The sequence below is a fragment of the Salmo salar genome, chromosome 24 (assembly GCF_965601325.2).
Source record: "Salmo salar chromosome 24, fSalSal1, whole genome shotgun sequence".
NCBI lineage: Eukaryota > Metazoa > Chordata > Actinopteri > Salmoniformes > Salmonidae > Salmo > Salmo salar.
In genome coordinates, this window is record NC_138314.1 from 893,003 (window position 1) to 901,704 (window position 8,702).

Below are 8,702 nucleotides of genomic sequence, written 5' to 3' on the forward strand. Positions count from 1 at the left end.
CGGAGTCATCGTTTTTAGGGACAAAATAGAAATCTGCAATTTTTTGTGAAAATGGTTCTAAAATGTTTTTTTTAGGCCTGTCCAAAATGTCGCGAGTTCAGCATGATCGGAGTCATCGTTTTTGGTGACAAAAATAGAAACCTGCAATTTTTTGTGAAAATGGTTTTAAAATGTTTTTTTAGGCCTGTCCAGAATGTCGATAGTTCGGCATGATCGGGGTCACTGTTTTTGTGTCACGAAAATGAAGAAAAAAAAATCTGCAATTTTTTGTGAAAATGGTTTAAAATGTTTTTTTTAGGCCTGTCCAGAATGTAGCTTTTTCTGCATGACCGGGGTCACTGTTTTTGTGTCACGAAAATGAAGAAAAAAAAATCTGCAATTTTTTGTGAAAAAAGTTTTAAAATGTTTTTTTAGGCCTGTCCAGAATGTCGATAGTTCGGCATGACCGGGGTCACTGTTTTTGTGTCACGAAAATGAAAAAAAAATATCTGCAATTTTTTGTGAAAATGGTTATAAAATGTTTTTTTTAGGACTGTCCAGAATGTCGATAGTTCGGCATGACCGGGGTCACTGTTTTTGTGTCACGAAAATGAAGAAAAAAAAAATCTGCAATTTTTTGTGAAAATGGTTTTAAAATGTTTTTTTAGGGTTGTCCAGAATGTCGATAGTTCGGCATGACCGGGGTCACTGTATTTGTGTCACGAAAATGAAAAAAAAATATCTGCAATTTTTTGTGAAAATGGTTATAAAATGTTTTTTTTAGGCCTGTCCAGAATGTCGATAGTTCGGCATGACCGGGGTGACTGTTTTTGTGTCACGAAAATGAAAAAAAAAAAATCTGCAATTTTTGGTGAAAATGGTTTAAAAAATTTTTTTAAGGCTGGTCCAGAATGTAGCTTTTTCGGCATGATCGGAGTCATCGTTTTTAGGGACAAATTAGAAATCTGCAATTTTTTGTGAAAATGGTTTAAAATGTTTTTTTAGGCCTGTCCAGAATGTAGCTTTTTCGGCATGATCGGAGTCATCGTTTTTAGGGACAAAATAGAAATCTGCAATTTTTTGTGAAAATGGTTTTAAAATGTTTTTTTAGGCCTGTCCAGAATGTCGCTAGTTCGGCATGACCGGGGTCACTGTTTTTGTGTCACGAAAATGAAGAAAAAAAAATCTGCAATTTTTTGTGAAAATGGTTCTAAAATGTTTTTTTTAGGCCTGTCCAAAATGTCGCTAGTTCGGCATGATCGGAGTCATCGTTTTTGGTGACAAAAATAGAAATCTGCAATTTTTTGTGAAAATGGTTTTAAAATGTTTTTTTTAGGCCTGTCCAAAATGTCGCGAGTTCAGCATGATCGGAGTCATCGTTTTTGGTGACAAAAATAGAAATCTGCAATTTTTTGTGAAAATGGTTTAAAATGTTTTTTTAGGCCTGTCCAGAATGTAGCTTTTTCGGCATGATCGGAGTCATCGTTTTTAGGGACAAAATATAAATCTGCAATTTTTTGTGAAAATGGTTTTAAAATGTTTTTTTAGGCCTGTCCAAAATGTCGCTAGTTCGGCATGATCGGAGTCATCGTTTTTGGTGACAAAAACAGAAATCTGCAATTTTTTGTGAAAATGGTTTTAAAATGTTTTTTTTAGGCCTGTCCAGAATGTCGCTAGTTCGGCATGACCAGGGTCACTGTTTTTGTGTCACGAAAATGAAGAAAAAAAAATCTGCAATTTTTTGTGAAAATGGTTCTAAAATGTTTTTTTTAGGCCTGTCCAAAATGTTGCTAGTTCGGCATGATCGGAGTCATCGTTTTTGGTGACAAAAACAGGAATCTGCAATTTTTTGTGAAAATGGTTTTAAAATGTTTTTTTAGGCCTGTCCAGAATGTCGATAGTTCGGCATGACCGGGGTCACTGTTTTTGTGTCACGAAAATGAAAGAAAAATATCTGCAATTTTTTGTGAAAATGGTTATAAAATGTTTTTTTTAGGCCTGTCCAGAATGTCGATAGTTCGGCATGACCGGGGTCACTGTTTTTGTGTCACGAAAATGAAAGAAAAATATCTGCAATTTTTTGTGAAAATGGTTATAAAATGTTTTTTTTAGGCCTGTCCAAAATGTCGCTAGTTCGGCATGATCGGAGTCATCGTTTTTGGTGACAAAAATAGAAATCTGCAATTTTTTGTGAAAATGGTTTTAAAATGTTTTTTTTAGGCCTGTCCAAAATGTCGCGAGTTCAGCATGATCGGAGTCATCGTTTTTGGTGACAAAAATAGAAATCTGCAATTTTTTGTGAAAATGGTTTAAAATGTTTTTTTAGGCCTGTCCAGAATGTAGCTTTTTCGGCATGATCGGAGTCATCGTTTTTAGGGACAAAATATAAATCTGCAATTTTTTGTGAAAATGGTTTTAAAATGTTTTTTTAGGCCTGTCCAAAATGTCGCTAGTTCGGCATGATCGGAGTCATCGTTTTTGGTGACAAAAACAGAAATCTGCAATTTTTTGTGAAAATGGTTTTAAAATGTTTTTTTTAGGCCTGTCCAGAATGTCGCTAGTTCGGCATGACCAGGGTCACTGTTTTTGTGTCACGAAAATGAAGAAAAAAAAATCTGCAATTTTTTGTGAAAATGGTTCTAAAATGTTTTTTTTAGGCCTGTCCAAAATGTTGCTAGTTCGGCATGATCGGAGTCATCGTTTTTGGTGACAAAAACAGGAATCTGCAATTTTTTGTGAAAATGGTTTTAAAATGTTTTTTTAGGCCTGTCCAGAATGTCGATAGTTCGGCATGACCGGGGTCACTGTTTTTGTGTCACGAAAATGAAAGAAAAATATCTGCAATTTTTTGTGAAAATGGTTATAAAATGTTTTTTTTAGGCCTGTCCAGAATGTCGATAGTTCGGCATGACCGGGGTCACTGTTTTTGTGTCACGAAAATGAGAGAAAAAAAATCTGCAATTTTTTGTGAAAATGGTTCTAAAATGTTTTTTTTAGGCCTGTCCAAAATGTCGCGAGTCATCGTTTTTGGTGACAAAAATAGAAATCTGCAATTTTTTGTGAAAATGGTTTTAAAATGTTTTTTTAGGCCTGTCCAGAATGTCCATAGTTCGGCATGATCTGCAATTTTTTGTGAAAATGGTTCTAAAATGTTTTTTTTAGGCCTGTCCAAAATGTCGCTAGTTCGGCATGATCAGAGTCATCGTTTTTGGTGACAAAAACAGAAATCTGCAATTTTTTGTGAAAAAGGTTTTAAAATGTTTTTTTAGGCCTGTCCAGAATGTCGCTAGTTTTTTTAGGCCTGTCCAGAATGTCGATAGTTCGGCATGACCGGGGTCACTGTTTTTGTGTCAAAAAATGAAAAAAATAAATCTGCGCTTTTTTGGTGAAAATGGTTCTAAAATGTTTTTTTTAGGCCTGTCCAGAATGTCGATAGTTCGGCATGATCGGAGTCATCGTTTTTGGTGACAAAAATAGAAATCTGCAATTTTTTGTGAAAATGGTTCTAAAATGTTTTTTTTAGGCCTGTCCAAAATGTCGCTAGTTCGGCATGATCGGGGTCACTGTTTTTGTGTCACGAAAATGAAAAAAAAAAAATCTGCAATTTTTTGTGAAAATGGTTTTTAATTTTTTTTTTTGGCCTGTCCAGAATGTAGCTTTTTCGGCATGATCGGAGTCATCGTTTTTAGGGACAAAATAGAAATCTGCAATTTTTTGTGAAAATGGTTCTAAAATGTTTTTTTTAGGCCTGTCCAAAATGTCGCTAGTTCGGCATGATCGGAGTCATCGTTTTTGGTGACAAAAATAGAAATCTGCAATTTTTTGTGAAAATGGTTATTAATTTTTTTTTTAGGCCTGTCCAGAATGTAGCTTTTTCGGCATGATCGAAGTCATCGTTTTTAGGGACAAATTAGAAATCTGCAATTTTTTGTGAAAATGGTTTAAAATGTTTTTTTAGGCCTGTCCAGAATGTCGCTAGTTCGGCATGACCGGGGTCACTGTTTTTGTGTCACGAAAATGAAGAAAAAAAAATCTGCAATTTTTTGTGAAAATGGTTCTAAAATGTTTTTTTAGGGTTGTCCAGAATGTCGATAGTTCGGCATGACCGGGGTCACTGTATTTGTGTCACGAAAATGAAAAAAAAATATCTGCAATTTTTTGTGAAAATGGTTATAAAATGTTTTTTTTAGGCCTGTCCAGAATGTCGATAGTTCGGCATGACCGGGGTGACTGTTTTTGTGTCACGAAAATGAAAAAAAAAAAATCTGCAATTTTTTGTGAAAATGGTTTAAAAAATTTTTTTTTAGGCCTGTCCAGAATGTAGCTTTTTCGGCATGATCGAAGTCATCGTTTTTAGGGACAAATTAGAAATCTGCAATTTTTTGTGAAAATGGTTTAAAATGTTTTTTTAGGCCTGTCCAGAATGTCGCTAGTTCGGCATGACCGGGGTCACTGTTTTTGTGTCACGAAAATGAAGAAAAAAAAATCTGCAATTTTTTGTGAAAATGGTTTTAAAATGTTTTTTTAGGGTTGTCCAGAATGTCGATAGTTCGGCATGACCGGGGTCACTGTATTTGTGTCACGAAAATGAAAAAAAAATATCTGCAATTTTTTGTGAAAATGGTTATAAAATGTTTTTTTTAGGCCTGTCCAGAATGTCGATAGTTCGGCATGACCGGGGTGACTGTTTTTGTGTCACGAAAATGAAAAAAAAAAAATCTGCAATTTTTTGTGAAAATGGTTTAAAAAATTTTTTTTAGGCCTGTCCAGAATGTAGCTTTTTCGGCATGATCGGAGTCATCGTTTTTAGGGACAAATTAGAAATCTGCAATTTTTTGTGAAAATGGTTTAAAAACATTTTTTTAGGCCTGTCCAGAATGTAGCTTTTTCGGCATGATCGGAGTCATCGTTTTTAGGGACAAATTAGAAATCTGCAATTTTTTGTGAAAATGGTTAAAAATGTTTTTTTAGGCCTGTCCAGAATGTAGCTTTTTCGGCATGATCGGAGTCATCGTTTTTAGGGACAAAATAGAAATCTGCAATTTTTTGTGAAAATGGTTTTAAAATGTTTTTTTAGGCCTGTCCAGAATGTCGCTAGTTCGGCATGACCTGGGTCACTGTTTTTGTGTCACGAAAATGAAGAAAAAAAAATCTGCAATTTTTTGTGAAAATGGTTCTAAAATGTTTTTTTTAGGCCTGTCCAAAATGTCGCTAGTTCGGCATGATCGGAGTCATCGTTTTTGGTGACAAAAATAGAAATCTGCAATTTTTTGTGAAAATGGTTTTAAAATGTTTTTTAGGCCTGTCCAAAATGTCGCGAGTTCAGCATGATCGGAGTCATCGTTTTTGGTGACAAAAATAGAAATCTGCAATTTTTTGTGAAAATGGTTTAAAATGTTTTTTTAGGCCTGTCCAGAATGTAGCTTTTTCGGCATGATCGGAGTCATCGTTTTTAGGGACAAAATATAAATCTGCAATTTTTTGTGAAAATGGTTTTAAAATGTTTTTTTAGGCCTGTCCAAAATGTCGCTAGTTCGGCATGATCGGAGTCATCGTTTTTGGTGACAAAAACAGAAATCTGCAATTTTTTGTGAAAATGGTTTTAAATTTTTTTTTTAGGCCTGTCCAGAATGTAGCTTTTTCGGCATGATCGGAGTCATCGTTTTTAGGGACAAAATATAAATCTGCAATTTTTTGTGAAAATGGTTTTAAAATGTTTTTTTAGGCCTGTCCAAAATGTCGCTAGTTCGGCATGATCGGAGTCATCGTTTTTAGGGACAAAATAGAAATCTGCAATTTTTTGTGAAAATGGTTTTAAAATGTTTTTTTTAGGCCTGTCCAGAATGTCGCTAGTTCGGCATGACCAGGGTCACTGTTTTTGTGTCACGAAAATGAAGAAAAAAAAATCTGCAATTTTTTGTGAAAATGGTTCTAAAATGTTTTTTTTAGGCCTGTCCAAAATGTTGCTAGTTCGGCATGATCGGAGTCATCGTTTTTGGTGACAAAAACAGAAATCTGCAATTTTTTGTGAAAATGGTTTTAAAATGTTTTTTTAGGCCTGTCCAGAATGTCGATAGTTCGGCATGACCGGGGTCACTGTTTTTGTGTCACGAAAATGAAAGAAAAATATCTGCAATTTTTTGTGAAAATGGTTATAAAATGTTTTTTTTAGGCCTGTCCAGAATGTCGATAGTTCGGCATGACCGGGGTCACTGTTTTTGTGTCACGAAAATGAGAGAAAAAAAATCTGCAATTTTTTGTGAAAATGGTTCTAAAATGTTTTTTTTAGGCCTGTCCAAAATGTCGCGAGTCATCGTTTTTGGTGACAAAAATAGAAATCTGCAATTTTTTGTGAAAATGGTTTTAAAATGTTTTTTTAGGCCTGTCCAGAATGTCCATAGTTCGGCATGATCTGCAATTTTTTGTGAAAATGGTTCTAAAATGTTTTTTTTAGGCCTGTCCAAAATGTCGCTAGTTCGGCATGATCGGAGTCATCGTTTTTGGTGACAAAAACAGAAATCTGCAATTTTTTGTGAAAAAGGTTTTAAAATGTTTTTTTAGGCCTGTCCAGAATGTCGCTAGTTTTTTTAGGCCTGTCCAGAATGTCGATAGTTCGGCATGACCGGGGTCACTGTTTTTGTGTCAAAAAATGAAAAAAATAAATCTGCGCTTTTTTTGTGAAAATGGTTCTAAAATGTTTTTTTTAGGCCTGTCCAGAATGTCGATAGTTCGGCATGATCGGAGTCATCGTTTTTGGTGACAAAAATAGAAATCTGCAATTTTTTGTGAAAATGGTTCTAAAATGTTTTTTTTAGGCCTGTCCAAAATGTCGCTAGTTCGGCATGATCGGGGTCACTGTTTTTGTGTCACGAAAATGAAAAAAAAAAAATCTGCAATTTTTTGTGAAAATGGTTTTTAATTTTTTTTTTAGGCCTGTCCAGAATGTAGCTTTTTCGGCATGATCGGAGTCATCGTTTTTAGGGACAAAATAGAAATCTGCAATTTTTTGTGAAAATGGTTTTAAAATGTTTTTTTTAGGCCTGTCCAGAATGTCGCTAGTTCGGCATGACCGGGGTCACTGTTTTTGTGTCACGAAAATGAAGAAAAAAAAATCTGCAATTTTTTGTGAAAATGGTTCTAAAATGTTTTTTTTAGGCCTGTCCAAAATGTCGCTAGTTCGGCATGATCGGAGTCATCGTTTTTGGTGACAAAAATAGAAATCTGCAATTTTTTGTGAAAATGGTTTTAAAATGTTTTTTTAGGCCTGTCCAGAATGTCGATAGTTCGGCATGACCGGGGTCACTGTTTTTGTGTCACGAAAATGAAAAAAAAATATCTGCATTTTTTTGTGAAAATGGTTATAAAATGTTTTTTTTAGGCCTGTCCAGAATGTCGATAATTCGGCATGACCGGGGTCACTGTTTTTGTGTCACGAAAATGAAGAAAAAAAAATCTGCCATTTTTTGTGAAAATGGTTCTAAAATGTTTTTTTTAGGCCTGTCCAAAATGTCGCTAGTTCGGCATGATCGGAGTCATCGTTTTTGGTGACAAAAATAGAAATCTGCAATTTTTTGTGAAAATGGTTTTAAATTTTTTTTTAGGCCTGTCCAAAATGTCGATAGTTCGGCATGACCGGGGTGACTGTTTTTGTGTCACGAAAATGAAAAAAAAAAAATCTGCAATTTTTTGTGAAAATGGTTTCAAAAATTTTTTTTAGGCCTGTCCAGAATGTAGCTTTTTCGGCATGATCGGAGTCATCGTTTTTAGGGACAAATTAGAAATCTGCAATTTTTTGTGAAAATGGTTTAAAAAAATTTTTTTAGGCCTGTCCAGAATGTAGCTTTTTCGGCATGATCGGAGTCATCGTTTTTAGGGACAAATTAGAAATCTGCAATTTTTTGTGAAAATGGTTTAAAATGTTTTTTTAGGCCTGTCCAGAATGTAGCTTTTTCGGCATGATCGGAGTCATCGTTTTTAGGGACAAAATATAAATCTGCAATTTTTTGTGAAAATGGTTTTAAAATGTTTTTTTAGGCCTGTCCAGAATGTCGCTAGTTCGGCATGACCGGGGTCACTGTTTTTGTGTCACGAAAATGAAGAAAAAAAAATCTGCAATTTTTTGTGAAAATGGTTCTAAAATGTTTTTTTTAGGCCTGTCCAAAATGTCGCTAGTTCGGCATGATCGGAGTCATCGTTTTTGGTGACAAAAATAGAAATCTGCAATTTTTTGTGAAAATGGTTTTAAAATGTTTTTTAGGCCTGTCCAAAATGTCGCGAGTTCAGCATGATCGGAGTCATCGTTTTTGGTGACAAAAATAGAAATCTGCAATTTTTTGTGAAAATGGTTTAAAATGTTTTTTTAGGCCTGTCCAGAATGTAGCTTTTTCGGCATGATCGGAGTCATCGTTTTTAGGGACAAAATATAAATCTGCAATTTTTTGTGAAAATGGTTTTAAAATGTTTTTTTAGGCCTGTCCAAAATGTCGCTAGTTCGGCATGATCGGAGTCATCGTTTTTGGTGACAAAAACAGAAATCTGCAATTTTTTGTGAAAATGGTTTTAAATTTTTTTTTTAGGCCTGTCCAGAATGTAGCTTTTTCGGCATGATCGGAGTCATCGTTTTTAGGGACAAAATATAAATCTGCAATTTTTTGTGAAAATGGTTCTAAAATGTTTTTTTTAGGCCTGTCCAAAATGTCGCTAGTTCGGCATGATCGGAGTCA